We start from the raw sequence: 15,548 nt of genomic DNA on the forward strand, positions 1-15,548 counted from the left end.
TAAGGTAGTATAAAGTAAATTCAAAATACATACCTTATATCCAGAAAGATTATTTCTTCCTTTATATAATTTCCACTCTCTCTGGGGTCTTCCTAACTAACTTCTATCTTGCTACTATTGCTTTTCTTAATTATTCATAAAACATTCTTCAAAGATCAGAACATAGAATTTAACACTCATATGGTGTAGTAAAACTGTTTACAGAAATACCCCACCAATAAAGATAAACTGTTTACACAAGTTGGAAAATTGTGTTCTTCCAACATAACAGTGCATAATGATTCTTTATATATATATATATATATATATATATATATATATATATATATATATAAATTCACCTGTCCACACCCAGCATGCTGAAAAAACATAAAAAGATGATCATCTTTATGAAATTTCGGAGATGATGTGCTCATTTTAATTGTTACATCGTTATAATTTCTATAATGTTATACTGTTACAATATTTAACAATCAAACACTGTTACTAATTTTGGGTTTAAAAGAATTTATGTTCTTGGTACGTACGCCGATCTTCATCCTCAATGTCCCCTACAACTATTTAAGATAAAAAAACTTCTTCCATAATAGGATCAGAGGGGAATGATTTAAAAATACAAGTTGCGTTTCCCCGCTGAATTGCTAAACTAAGTCTCTGTATTAAAAATTGTTTGCTCCGCGGATCGCCTGTTTTCGCAACCAGCTGTGAACCAATTTGTTTCACTAGATTCTGTGCGTCTTTGCTTGAAAACACCCATTGTTTCAACAGCAAAGGGAATGAAAATATGGTCCTCTTTTAAGCATGTATATTTTAAATGTTTTCGTCTGCACGCTATCTCTGCCGCACTTCCAGCTTCCTTAGATGTTGATACGATATGAGAAGCTGCAAAAGTCCAGCCTTGATAAACCAGATGGTTCTAAAATTGAGGGCACTTCTATACTAGCCAAAGCACGCTTTAGGATATCATTTAATTCAACGTGTCGGGACACACTGCCTGCGCTTTTGGAACAGCTCAATGGATGCAAACACTTTTCAGTGACCTGCTCCCGACAAATGCATGTAAATTTTTTACACATATTCATGCCAAGGCGTAGAACAATACAAAGACAAAAAGAATTGTTATCCATGAGAGTCCCAATATTCCTCGATGGAATTGATTGCAACCATGCACCAGATTCTTTTTCTTGAATGCCTTAAAGCGAGCTATATCAAATACATTATCCAAGACTAACTCTTGTTCAATAATTGATTTTAAGAATATTTTGTCCCAGCTTTTCTGTACTTCCAATGTGTATGGTATGTCATTTCCAAATAAGAACTTCCATACGTCAATTGCCTCTGTCAAGTGATGAATGACCACATCATCAACAGGAATGCTAAGAATGTTGGAGATGAGTGGTCTCACCCCATTACAAGAGGAAACAAAAGCTGGAAGACTGAGGTCTGAGACTGCGGATGTTCAAACCTCCGACTTGAATTGGAAGACTAGTTTGTGTCCATTGTATTTGATTCATGAATATATTTACAGTAGACTCTAATGCTTTTTTCAGGCAGGCATCCATTTGGAGAAGTAGAGATGGCATATACCATGTTGGAGTAGTTTGAAGAAAATATTGTAACTTTGATATACCCATGCAGTTTTTTTAGAAGGAAATATGCCAAGTGAGATGGTAAATTTTTTAAACGTTCAATAACATTTTTAAACTGATTTAGGAGCTCATTAAAAGCTATTTCGTATCCTGTTTCATGCAGTGGAGCACCTAAAAGAAATAACTGGTTCCCATTAACTGTTCGAATACCAGGAAGAAGCTGTTGCAATCGTGATACAATAGTGGAATCCACTTGTCCAGATGTGAAAAACAGTTCACATTTAGAAGGATTACCTTCTAAACCAATGCATTTAGACTCCGCTAATAAAATATTCACATCCTGAAAAACGGATTGTGGGGACCCACCCAAAGTACCATCATCCAGATAAAATAAGTTTAGTTCAGTTGGTGATTTGCGAACTGTAGTATGGATTGATAAGCTGAAAAGCATTGGGCCAGCGGGATCCCCTTGTTGACAACCGACCTGGGACAGTATTGTTTTCTCTCCAAAAAACAGCATTGATGGACAAGCATAACTTTGCCAGAAAAAGGGATAGACGGCAGGGAGCTGTTGCTTCATTTCACTTAGCATGATATCATGTTCCACTGTATTAAAGGCATTTTTATAGCCTATTTTGAGAATGACGTGCTGTGAATTTTCATGGTTCTTGATAAAAGTTCGAGTTAAATGGATAATTGCTTCACACCCTCTTTTTGTTGCGAACCCTAATTGGTTGGGCTGGAAATAGGAAGAGCATTGCTGATAAACACTGGAGCATGCGAGCTTAGAAGCCAATCTTCTTAAGATGCAACCTACAGCTATTCTTGGACGAATTCGCCTTCTTTCTTACGGAGTGCACAAAGTGTAGCTCCAAAGAAATATTTCCGTATATCTTGAGACACTCTTCCTCACAAAATAAGATTAATTAACCTCGTTAAGTTTTCCAATCTCATTTAATTTTGGAGATTAAAATGTGAAAAAATAAGTTTAAAGTACTCTTTATCAAATGTCAATTGTTCTGCTTTTACCATTAAGTAGAATCAATCCCATCTCCACTTTTACACTTTAAAAAATTATATTTTAAATATTAGAATTTCTGTACTAAAACTTTCTAAACAAGTACAAATACTGCAGGTCGTTTCACGCTTATCGTAACAAATTTAATCACTAGGTAGCAACACGTGTGTACACAACAGGATGGTCATTTCCTAGTAGTTCGAAAGTAGTAGTGTTGATTCGCTGGGGATAGTGAAGATATAATTCCAAAAATAGCAGCCTTTCGGGAGGGCTACACTTGTTCTCTTTGCGAAACTAGTTATGATTATAGCCAAGTAAGTAAACATTATATGAAAGAAAAGGTTTCCATGTGTGAGCAAAAGGAATCAACGCAATGTTGAATCGCAACAAAATGGGTACCCCTGCTATTGCTATGATCTCCTCCAATGATTGACATTGTTCACTTCTGTCCAGAAAGGTTATCATATGTCTGTATAAGTTACATAAATAGAAATGACTATCATTTTCATGAAAGAAAATTTCATGTGTTGTTTCAAAATTCTGTGTTTGGAAAACATGTATTTCCAAAATGTATTTCAAAAAAGAAAGAAAGGGAAGAAAAAGATATCCAAGGTTTAATTTAAAAAATAAGTCTCGGAAGCTTCCGCCCTTAAATTCTAATTTCCTGTGTCGTAAAATTGGGAAAAGCAGAGCAATTTTACACACACAGAGAGAGGGAGTTACATGCTTTATTAGAAATACAACGTAATTGTGCCACAATATATTTCTTATACACTTCGCACAGCATTACACATGTATGAGTTCCTTATACATGAGTAATCATCATTTTACCGTAAACAAAGGACTAGAAGAGAGAAAAAACCAAGCAGTCAGGCAGTTTCCGTTATTAATTTGTGTATGTATGTTTACCAGTTAGCAGTACTCAAAACCCACCTTCGAAAAGTAGTTGGTTAGCACATTGGTTTTTAACCTTTTTTGACCGAGGATATACTGCACTGGACGCGCACGATATTGCGACACATCCTTTTTGATTAATAATAATAATGATACTGGTAATGATAATAATATTTAGTATCTCATTCTAAGTATTAGACTTCGTGTTCATAGACCTATGTTAATACGCAAGCGAGCGCGTTCTTCTAAATGCAAGTAACATGCCAAGGGGCATCAGAGAAAGTTAAAGGTAAGAATTGTAAAATAATGCTCATTCTCAGAAGCATGCCGTTGGCAACGCTAGCGAAGTTTCTATGACCTTCTTTGTGATTATGGGATCCTGACAACACAAATCCAAAAAGGACTTTTGGAGTACAGGGGAAGAAAAGAGAAATTTCCGTATTGAAATCATATGTAAATCTCTTCCTTACTACCCCTTTACCTACAGGAATGTTTTATCATCCAAATTTAAAGAAAATTTAATGATATGCCAAATAAAATAATAGGAATTAATGAAATTTAGGTAAAAGTCGGTAGAGCCAAGATTTAAAAAAAAAAAAAAAAAAAAAAAAAAATCTTTATATAATTTCAATAACGCCATTCCTGTAAGTGTGAGTTCCTTATTTAAAGTCCTGTAGCCCCTTTCGGACTTTCTTTGATATATGGACTTACGCATGAATTATCTGCCACCTTAGTTTATCAAAGAATAGGTGTGTGATAACCTTACTAGTTTCGAACATCTGATATTGAAGAACATGGAATCCAGCAAGCCTGCAAGAAACAAACAAATTATTCTGGTACTTACCATACCAGCTGAAATTCTGTTAGAGAAGGTGATAACTTCATGTGGTTTAATAAACACTTTTATCTTAACACAACACTTAATCACTTAAACCAAAGCACTTAATTTATATCAATATACTATATGCACACAACTGAACCGAAAGAACTATCTTATGATTTTTTAAATCACTAGTTCACAGTTAGTAATATATATTTATATCCAATGCACAGTTCATCTTCTTTAATTCTCCGGTAGGTATGTCCATTACTTCACAGCATTAATCCCGATTTTAGTGTCTCTTCTTCCTTAGTGATAATTTTCTTCTTAGAACGGTTTCCGTAACGTTCAGGCGTATATTAAGTCCTTGGTGCCTGATTATAACTTTAATGCCACTGCCTTTTAACCACTTGAAACTTTGTTTTAATTGCACTTTTTTTTAATTATTATTATTAGTTGTTTGTTGCTGCATACGCAAGATGCTTCATTTTGTTTACAGTATTGTTAGTTTGGATCTGTTGCTGCATACGCAAGATGCTTTATTTTGTTTACAGTATTGTTAGTTTGGATCTCAAAATCCATATGGTCTAAATTAAAATTGTCCTGAACATTGGAACAGTTCATCAACTTATTTTGAATACTAATAATGCAACTTCTCGTGCTTAATTAAACTCAACTTGAATATAATCACCTATCTTCAATTACAACTAACTCTGGTGAATTTATAGTGTTCATGCTGAAACAACTATTGTCACACAAGCAGCAACTGCACAGACTCGATATAGCCGCCAACTGCTCCGTTCTTCTCCAGATTTTCGGTCTTGTAAAAGGGATCTGACACACACGAGTCGTGTCTTGCATCAATGCTACTGGCTTTTCAATAAAGATAACCTTTTCTATTGTATATCTACCTACTAACGAAACTTTGGGAGGAAGTATGCCTATTTTTATTTACATTGACTTTATACTCAAATCATTCACTTCTTATAGATTGTCACCTCGTTTCGAATCAAGCACTAAAATCTGCATGCTTTAGCCTTTCATGAGATACCAAATATGTTATAGTCCCCATCTGATATAACATTCAAATTTTACATTTAAAATAGGCCGGTGAATATGTTTTTCACCATCTGATATTTTCTTTTCTTATATTTCTTATATTAGAGCTCCTCCGTGGCTAAGCGGTTAGCGTACGCGCCTTTGGCGTGGGAGACCCGGGTTCAATTCCCGGCGGGAGCTCATGTGGTTCGGATTCCACGTTAATCAGTAGGTCCACGTCTCATATAGCCTCGCTGCTGAAAGGGACGCTAAACTAAAATCAACTCAATCAACAACTCTTTTCTTATATTTTTCTAGTCACTGGTGCCCTCTAGCGGAAGGAATTCAAAATGTCGCTGACAACCATAACATTTCGGAGTCTTCTGCTTCCGGGTGACAATTTTACAAATTATTAACTATAGAATGAAATTAAACATACATCTACTTTACTTACAAGTATTTACATATCTTTGCTACCATATATATATGTAGTATGGAGTTGTCATCCTCTATTAACTTTATTTGAATCATTTTCTTAGGGTAAAGATTACTAGTCTCCGTCTGTTCCCAGCAGAAAGCCTAATCTCCCCCGACCCCAATACCGGATAGTACTTTTTTTTTTTTTCTCGCGGCTGAAAGAAAGTTTTATGATACGATATGCGGAAGGGCGGAAAAGGTAAACAAACAATAAGGGTACGCGTAGCTTTCCAAGACATAATTGACTCTTAAACACAATAATTCTTACATATTTTAATTATTATTATTTGATATTACAGACTGTTCCATCTGGTAAACCTGGAACGAATTCACAGTCTGTTTTGATAGATTCGCTACGCCAGCTAGAATTCTTGTGAAATCGGTAGCTATCCCTTGGTTTTCACACATCTTTGTCCTTCTGTTTTGATATATCTGTGTTAAATTTTGACAATAGGCAAATATCCGTCTTTCTGTCGTTTTTTCGGTAGTGTTACAACTCAGGTTGTTTTATAGTTTTTCAGTTCTATATAGTATTCTTATAGCTATACAGAAATAAAACAGTAATTTTTAGTTTCAACTCACAATAGAGCTGGCAAGGCTGACCAAGCATAGGTGACTGACCTTTTGAGCATAGTTGGCTTCTACAGACTCCACTGAATGTCTAAAAATTTTATTTGTAAAGTAGAATCGCATGACAAAATCTAACAGTTCATTTTTGGTCATTGAGAGTTAGGTTAGTGGCATTTTGTATGTTGATCTCATCAGATGTACCAAAAGAACAATTTACCTATTCTGACTCTGAAAAGCTGTTATATTAGTCAAGTTCGAGGTATTCTTTTATCTTCTTTAAATATTCATTGGTGCTTTATGTATGCTGATTGTCAAAATTTTCAGCGAGAAGAAAGCAAGATAATTTACCTCCTGTCACTGAAAACTGCAGAAACTTTTTTCTCAAAGTCCTTCCATTTTATATATATGTCGAAAATTTCGGCTAGATATGCTAGTTTGTCATACAAAAATTATCTTCCAAATTGCACACTTCGTTTTCAGAATAAATAAAATACAATAAATTAAAGCTCGTCTTGAAGCTCGCGTTTGCATCAGTGGTTTAGCCCAAGAAAGCCGTTTCCAAATGCAGCAATAAATTGGTATGATCTAAAGGGTTTGTCCGGGAAGTAATAGGACTGATTTTATTCCGCCATGACTGTACTTCGGAGCGTGCGCGCACCGACTAAATCCGGTAGAGGGCGTTCCTATCTAACGAACGAGCGGCTGGTCAGTTCGGGCACACGGTCGAGCACACGGAGAGTCAGGACAGGCTTTTTCGCGCGACGTGTTTCTGTGAGTGGTGCAGGCCGAAAATGCAGCGTTCGTTAGAGCAGAGGTACGCGATTAAATTCTGTGTTAAACTTGGTAAATCTGCGACAGAGACGTTTGATATGATCAAGCAGGCTTACCCAGATAATGCTTTAGCAAGAAGTGGTGTGTTTCGGTGGTACAAGGCCTTTTCGGAGGGCCGGGAAGAGGTCGCCGATGAAGACCGTGCTGGAAGACCTTCGACAAACACCGACAATGTGACTCGTGTGCGCGAAGTTTTGAACTCAGACCGTCGACTAAGTATTCGTTTAATTGCCCAGATGTTAAATTTACCAAAAACTGTGGTTCATGAAATTGTGACGGAGCATTTGAACATGCGCGAAGATTGTCCCAAAAGTGCTCACTGACGACCAGAAATTGCGGCGAGTGGAATTGTGCCAAGAAAATTTGAACATGTGTGAAAGTGACCCCCAATTTTTGAATAACGTAATCACAGGTGACGAATCATGTATCTTTGAGTATGATCCCGAGACAAAGAGGCAATCTTCCGAGTGGCACACGCCGGCGTTTCCTCGCCCAAAAAAGGGAAGAAGGAGCAAATCCAAAGTGAAAACGATGCTCATTGTCTTTTTTGACATCAAAGGCATCGTCCACCATGAATTTGTTCCTCCTGGACAAACCGTCAATGCCAAGTTTTACGTGGAAGTGCTCAAGAGACTCAAACGAAGGGTCAATCGGGTCCGACCAGACATCGGAGCCGACTGGAAGCTGCACCACGATAACGCCCCGGCTCACACCGCCTTTCTTGTGAACAGCTACCTGACCAAAGCCGGCATCCCAACGCTTCCGCAGCCGCCCTACAGCCCAGATATGGCTCCTGGACTTCTTTTTGTTTCCTCGCCTGAAACGCCCGATGAAAGGCAAGCATTTTGAGACGACAGAGGGGATCCAAGCAGTTTGCACCGCGGCTCTCAAGGCTATTCCGGAGAATGACTTCCGTGACGCCTTCAATGCTTGGAAATCGCGCTGGCAGCGCTGCATCGACGCAGAAGGAGCCTATTTTGAAAGTTTTAAAAGAATTGTAACGATTGGCTCAATATTTTTTTTTAAATCGACTCAGTCCTATTACTTTCCGGACAAACCCTGTATTCCCGTTTCAAACAGTCTGCACTTTACTACTTTTGTTTTTATATAGGCTAATCGGTAGGGGCAGGAGTTTCTCGCAAGTTGCGAAATCGTGAAAGTTTTCCTACAAAGCCGAGAGTTGGTTTTTCAGCGAACTACGTCAGATTGAGTAACAAAATAGGTATTTTAAACTCGCGACAAAATGCGATAACTGACATTTTGAGCGAAATATGCCGCAAAACGCGACAACTTAACGAATTTTTTAAAACAATTTGAGTTGTTAAAATACAGAAATAAAAAGTACAGTTTTTCAAGCAATGTTTTCCTTTTACAATCGGCAACACTGATTACTTGTAACTTCCGTTTCAAGTTCATACCTGGTAGTTGTGGGATATGGAACCAGAACCGTAGCCAACCCAAAATGTAGGGAGTGTCCGGTAGAAGTTACGGGGGGTGCGATCCAACCATATTATAGTTCATTTGCAAGCCTACCGTGAAAATTTTAGGGAGGCCAGTAAAAATTTAGGGGGGCCTGTGTAGATACGGGTCTGTGTGGAACATTCAGCGTCGTGATAAAACAGCAGAAATCCCAATTTCGGTGCTTTTGTGGAATACATACGCTAAAAGAGCTTGTAATTTTCAAGAAGAGAAGGAAAATTTAAATTTCAGTAACTTGTGCCTGTCTTCAATATGGCTTCTAATAACGAAAACTGTGAGTTTATTTATTTATTTATTCATTTATTCATTCATTTATTCATTCATTCATTCATTTATTTATTCATTCATTTATTCATTCATTCATAATACAGTTTGGTAATCGATGTTAGAAGGCTATAAATGAAAGAAGAAAATGTGGAAACGTGCAACATGCTGAACAGTTAATCAGAGTAATAATTTGCAGACGAGATATACATTTAGATACTGCGCTAATATATTGTATGTATGTTTTTCCCTTTTTTGCATGTGTATGTGTTTTTGGTATATAGCTAGTACAATGTATGGTGTTTTGTAACGGCAATTGTGATGATACTGTGGTAGTGTATTTTATGTTTTTGGACTTGTAAAAGAAGAAAGAAGTAATTTGTTGTTAGTAGGTTTATAAGGAATAACTTCATTGTCCTAAGTAGCATTATTGTTTATTGGGTCTATGTTAGAGCTTATAAAATAATTTACTTAGCGACAAAAGGAGAAATTTTATATCTCAAAATGCGACAGAATACGAAATTTTTAATTTCAAATGCGAAATATTTAATTTCAAATGCGAAATATTTAATTTCAAATTGCGAAAAACTCTGCGCCTACTAATCGGTAATTTCAATAGGCTTTTAAACAATGCGTGAATTGAATATATTTCCCAGGGAAAATAAATGTTACCCATGTACACACTCAGCCATCACAAACACACTATATACAAGCTTATCTTGATATGACCGTATAACGTCTAAACTAATATTTAAATAGATAAGTAAACAATGAAATCTTATATAATGGGAGTTGAAATCTAATGGCGGCGGGACGTTAGACTTGTGTTGATCGTGCTCCCAGGAAAATCACAGTATTTTATAAAATGCAGAACGAGATTTTCATGTAAACTTACAACCCTTTGTGTGATAGTGTGTGGGTGCTGTGCTTCCAAATTCGTGAGTTCTAAATATTCTAAGTGAGGACATTTGTCTTGATAAATATATTTCGAAAGCATGGCTCCACAGAAGAAAGTCAGCAGCCCATCTTGTCTCCCGGAGAAGCCCTCTCACGGCGAACTGGCAAAACAAATTTGTGCGGAGGTAAAATCAGTGATACAATCCCCCGAAGTAATGAAAATCATGGTGGACAATATCATTGAAACTGTGACAAATCTTGTAGTGCAACGTATTGAAGACCTTTTGAAATTCAATACAGAAGTGGTGCATGACTTTGAAGAAAAGCTAAAGAAAAAGGAAGATACTATCAACGATCTTTCTGGAGAAATTTCCAATCTTCACGAGAGAGTAGTTCATCTAGAACAATATTCACGAAGAAATAGTGTACGCATTTTTGGTGTACCACACAAGGCAGATGAAGATACTACAGAATCAGTGATCTCACTGTTTAAGGAAAAAATGGGTGTGGAAGTTACACCAAGTGAAGTGTGTCGCAGCCATCGTGTTGGTCCCCATGTCTCAGGCAAACTTAGACCTATCATAGTTAAATTCACCAATTATCAGACCAGGGCGAAGGTGTTTGCAAATAAGAACAAACTTAAAGGAACGAAAATAACAATTCGTGAAGACCTGTGTTCTCAGCGCTTGCAGCTCTACAAAGCAGCATCAGCTCGGTTCGGCTTTAAGAACACTTGGACTTACGATGGACAAATTGTAGTGAAACATGGAAATATTAAGCATTATATTAACAGCTTTGCTCAGATGGATAACATATAGGTGCTCTCCTGGTAGCACGTTTCTGTGAATAATTATGAACACTTTCTTGAAATGTGTTTCTATTCAACATATTTTTTTATTTTCTGTTAGTTTCGTGACTTATTTTTATAGTTCAGTGTATTTAATGTATCTGTCAATAACTATTTCAATTCGTATTTGTACTCCACTTCATATTGCAAAGCTAGGGATGTCTAAGAGACATATATTTTTCTTGTGCAGTGCCTACAAAATTCTTCTCATGTGCCGGATATCTTGTGTGTGTGTAGTTGTGTTGTTTATGTATACAGTGTCGGCAGGAGACGCTTTGTTCTCTCTCTGTGTGTTCATGTTATTATTTTGGTGTTATGTCGGTGTTTTCGTCTTGTTTTTCTTTTTGATGAATATTCTGGTAAGTAGAACTACCGATTATCTTGTACGTATGTATAGTAGAGAAGGGATTCTTGTTAACATTTCAAGTATATTACAATACATTGCATTTGATTATCTTCTCAAGATAGGACAATGAATGACACATTCGCAGATTTAAATATGGCAACCTTGATTTCTAACTGTTTCAGTGGGCTTGACACTTCCACCCTCATAGAAAGTGACAATGACCTTCCTCCCTCCCCTTTGGAAACTACCTCTCATGACCAGAAACCAGAATTTGCCGAAGGGAACTTCAACGCTATTCATTTCAACGCGCAAAGCCTTCTTTCAAATTTCGTGGAAATTGAAAGCATTGTATCCTCTTTTAAACATGTGCATGCAGTACTTATTTCTGAGTCTTGGCTACAGGATTCCCTCTCAAACAACCTCGTCCATTTATCAGGTTTTCATCTCTTTACAAACAATAGAAAGGGTAAACGCGGCGGGGGTGTGGCAATATACTTACGAGACAACTTCCAGGTCAAACTTCTGTCTCAGTCAGCTGGTGTATATAACAGTAGTTCAGAATATATTATACTCGAAGTCACTGTAGGTCACCAGACATTGCTTTTGAGTGTTGTGTATCGTCCCCCCCGTACATCTTTCATAAACTTTGTTGACGATATTGCAAAACATTTACCCAATTACCAACATTCCATAATAATGGGTGATACAAATTGGGATCTTTTAACAACGAAAGACGAAGTCTTGCAATATCGGGATACGATCTCGGGCCTTAACCTTGCTATCTGTCATCTTGGTCCAACCCATCACATAAGGAACTCAGAATCATGGATAGATGTGATACTGGTATCCAAGGAAGAACACGTAATTAGCCACGGTCAAATCCACACACCCGGCATCTCGTACCATGATATGTTATATATATCCTACAAACTTCGAGTTCCGCAATATAAAACTAAATTCACATCATATAGAGACTTTAGATACATGAATGAAGTAGACCTGAACATCGACGCTGCCTGCTTGCCGTGGCAATCAATAAACTGCCTCCCTACAGTTGACGAGCAGGTAAATACTCTAAATTCTTTAATAATAAATTTGTATGATAGACACGCCCCTGTAGTTAAGAAACGCGTTTCGCGACCTCCATCACCATGGTTAACCGATGAATTACGTTCGTTAATGGCGCGGAGAGATAAAGCTTATAGAGCATACAGGAGACATGTGAAAAATAGTGATCCTTCCAGTGATAGCACAATAAGTCCCAATACAAAATTTGAAAACTATAGAATATTAAGAAACCGTTGCACTCAAGAAGTAAGGAAGGCAAAACGGCGCTTTGCCTATGAAATACTTGAATTTGAAAATAATGGAGCAGTTCTTTGGAAACGGCTAAAAGTATTAGGTGTTGGGAGAAACATAGCCAAGAACGCAGTTAACTATACGCCAGATGAATTGAACACTTTTTTCTGTCAAAGCCGTATGATACCAGCCTCCATGAAACTGCAAACAATGAATAATATTGTAGCTTCAGAAATTAACTCTCTGTTCTCGTTTTCTCACGTACAGCCTGCACATGTATTAAAAGCGATCCAAAGAATTAAATCTCAAGCCACTGGTACAGATGATATTTCAATAACCATGATCAGGAAAATCCTACCGCATGTACTTAATCCTATCACTGACATATTTAATTACTCTCTTGCCACAGGCACTTTTCCCACAGTATGGAAACTCGCTAAGGTCCGCCCACTTTCAAAAAAGAACAACGCTGACAATATCTCAGACTATCGTCCTATTAGTGTCCTTCCCGTGCTTTCAAAAGTTTTTGAATATATTGTAAATGATCAAATTCGGGAATACTTAACAACAAATAATTTATTGGATACATTTCAATCTGGTTTTCGAAGTAATCACAGCACATGCACTGCACTAGTAAACGTAACTGAGGATATAAGATGGGCTATTGATAATAGAAAACTAACGCTTCTGACTCTACTTGACTATAGTAAAGCATTTCAAACGATTGATTTTGACATATTACTTCAGAAATTATCATTATTGTTTAATTTTTCTGATCCAGTGGTTAAATGGTTTCATTCTTACCTTCATGAACGTAAACAAAGAGTAGTGATCAATCAGGATCACATATCGACATATCATTGTATCAACAGTGGAGTGCCGCAGGGTAGCGTACTAGGTCCCCTTCTCTTTGCCCTTTACATTAATGATCTCCCTAAAATTCTCACCTATTGTAAATACCATATTTACGCTGATGATTTTCAGTTATATGCTTCTTTTCCCCCACAAGATATTAATAATGCGATTGAAAAAATAAATACTGAGTTAAACAAAATCAGCGAGTGGTCTACGGCTCATGGGTTAAAATTAAATGCAACAAAATCGCAGTGCATCTTAATTGGCTCTCCAAGAATTCTCTCTTCTATTAATATCTATCAGCTCCCGAATATAAAATTGTCCAATACTGTTATTCCATTCTCCACAACTGTCAAAAATTTGGGAGTCATACTAAATCAAAATCTCTCCTGGTCAGATCAAATAAATGGAGTTTGTAAGAGAGCATTTGGTGCCCTGCATACGTTAAACCGACTAAGAAATTTCTTACCAATATCTCTGAAGATCAAACTTGTCAAGGTACTGGTGTTTCCACATCTTGACTATTGTGACTCAGTCTATTCTGATCTAACAGAAAATCAATCAAAGCGCTTGCAAAGAGTGCAAAATGCATGCGTTAGATTTATTTTCAATATAACTTACAGGGAACATCTCACATCCTTTTATAAAAAACTATCATGGCTGACGTTAGTTGGAAGAAGAAATTTACATAATCTTACCCTATTGTACAAAATACTTACTACGTCAGAACCATCGTATCTTGCCCGTAGATTTTTATATTTATCAGACTTTCATACTAGAAGCACAAGATCACAAGATAATTTCTTACTCTCCATACCCAGTCACAATTCTGATTCATGCTCAAAATCCTTCACAGTAAGTACTACACGCCTCTGGAACAGTTTACCTCAATTAATACACAACGTTTCCACAGTTGCCAAATTTAAAAAATCTGTAAATTCCCTTCTCTTAAGTAAAGATAAGGATACTGGTAGCTCATGAGTCATCTTCGTTTTACGAGATTATTAATAACCCACATATGAACACACAACCAATAGGTAACCTATGCTAATTTGTACAGCTTATATATTCATAGTTCTGGTACCGCTACATGATATATGCATTTTAAGTTTCTCCATGTTATTTTGTTTCCTATATTGTATATTATTTTCCATTTTTGTTTTTGAAGTGTTTAACTATTTTTTTTACTTCAGTGGTATATTCTTTCTTTATGTGGTTAATACTTTTCTTTTGTAATTGTTAATATTTTCTATATATTGGTGCTTTTTTTTTAAAAAAAAAAAAAAAGAAAAGAATGTATGCACGTGGTTAAGTGCTCGGAGAAGGCTGCAGAGCCTTAACTTCGCCACGTAAAAGAAGTCATAAATAAATAAATAAATAATGCAAATATCGACAACGGTACGTTCACATACTCCATTCTACCATGGATTAATAGTGTTACCAATTCTACTTTTAGTTGTATTTTTTTCAAATGGCATACATCAGGTTATTACATATTTTAAATATACATATTAAGAAAAAAATTAATAATACCACATTCATTATTCAGTGTTAAAAACTAACGACTCTTCTACAACAATAATAACGCAAATAAGACTGAGGAAACAGTGCACATCGAAGTACTGTTGATCAAACAAGTACACTTGTTCGTGAGTCTGGTATTCCTACAACGACTAGGGGGAAAATTTGTGAATTAAGTTAGACAAAGCTATAGTTTTGTAAAGAGAGGCAATGCAAGTCTGGAATACATTAGGTAAGAGGGTAGAGGTTCTGCATACAAATTATGCAGAGTGTAGATGAGTGACGAAAACATAAGAGATACGAAAGAGTCTATGAAACAAAGAAAAATATCGTAGAAAATTCGAAATGGTGACACAACATTCGATTGCAGTAACAATATCAATGACAACGTATTCAGGCAAAGTTGTCGTGGTCTAATGGCTAAAATAGCCGATTCTTTGAAGAACCATAGTTCGAATCCACTCAGTGTTCTTTCATTTTGTTTATATTTTTTATTATTTTACGATTCTTCATAGGTCAAACATGTTAATATTTACTCTAAAGTAAAGTAGTCATGCCATCGTCATTCACCACGATCATAGAAACAGAAATGTTTATGTAGGGCAGGAGTGGGGAACCTGTGGACTTAAGGCTACTTGCTGCTTTACGCACCTGTTGTGAAAAATGTTCAATTATATGAGATATGAAGTATACCAGCAATATACTTCTTTCTTCTTTCTTACTTCTTTCTTTCTTCATTTCATCATTCATTGCTATTCCAATGAAGTAAACCGATGCTTGGCTGAGCTGTAAGCCGATGTCCC

General features: G+C 36.5%; 1 protein-coding gene across 1 annotated transcript in view; it reads left to right on the forward strand.

The window, feature by feature from the left end:
• The window catches only part of LOC145693347 (integral membrane protein 2B), a 284,481-nt gene that overhangs the window by 225,812 nt on the left and 43,121 nt on the right, over positions 1-15,548 (forward strand). The gene's annotated exons all lie outside the window — the stretch shown is intronic.

The sequence above is a fragment of the Thermobia domestica genome, chromosome 8 (genome assembly GCF_964235325.1).
Source record: "Thermobia domestica chromosome 8, izTheDome1.hap1.1, whole genome shotgun sequence".
In the NCBI taxonomy this organism is placed as follows: Eukaryota; Metazoa; Arthropoda; class Insecta; order Zygentoma; family Lepismatidae; genus Thermobia; species Thermobia domestica.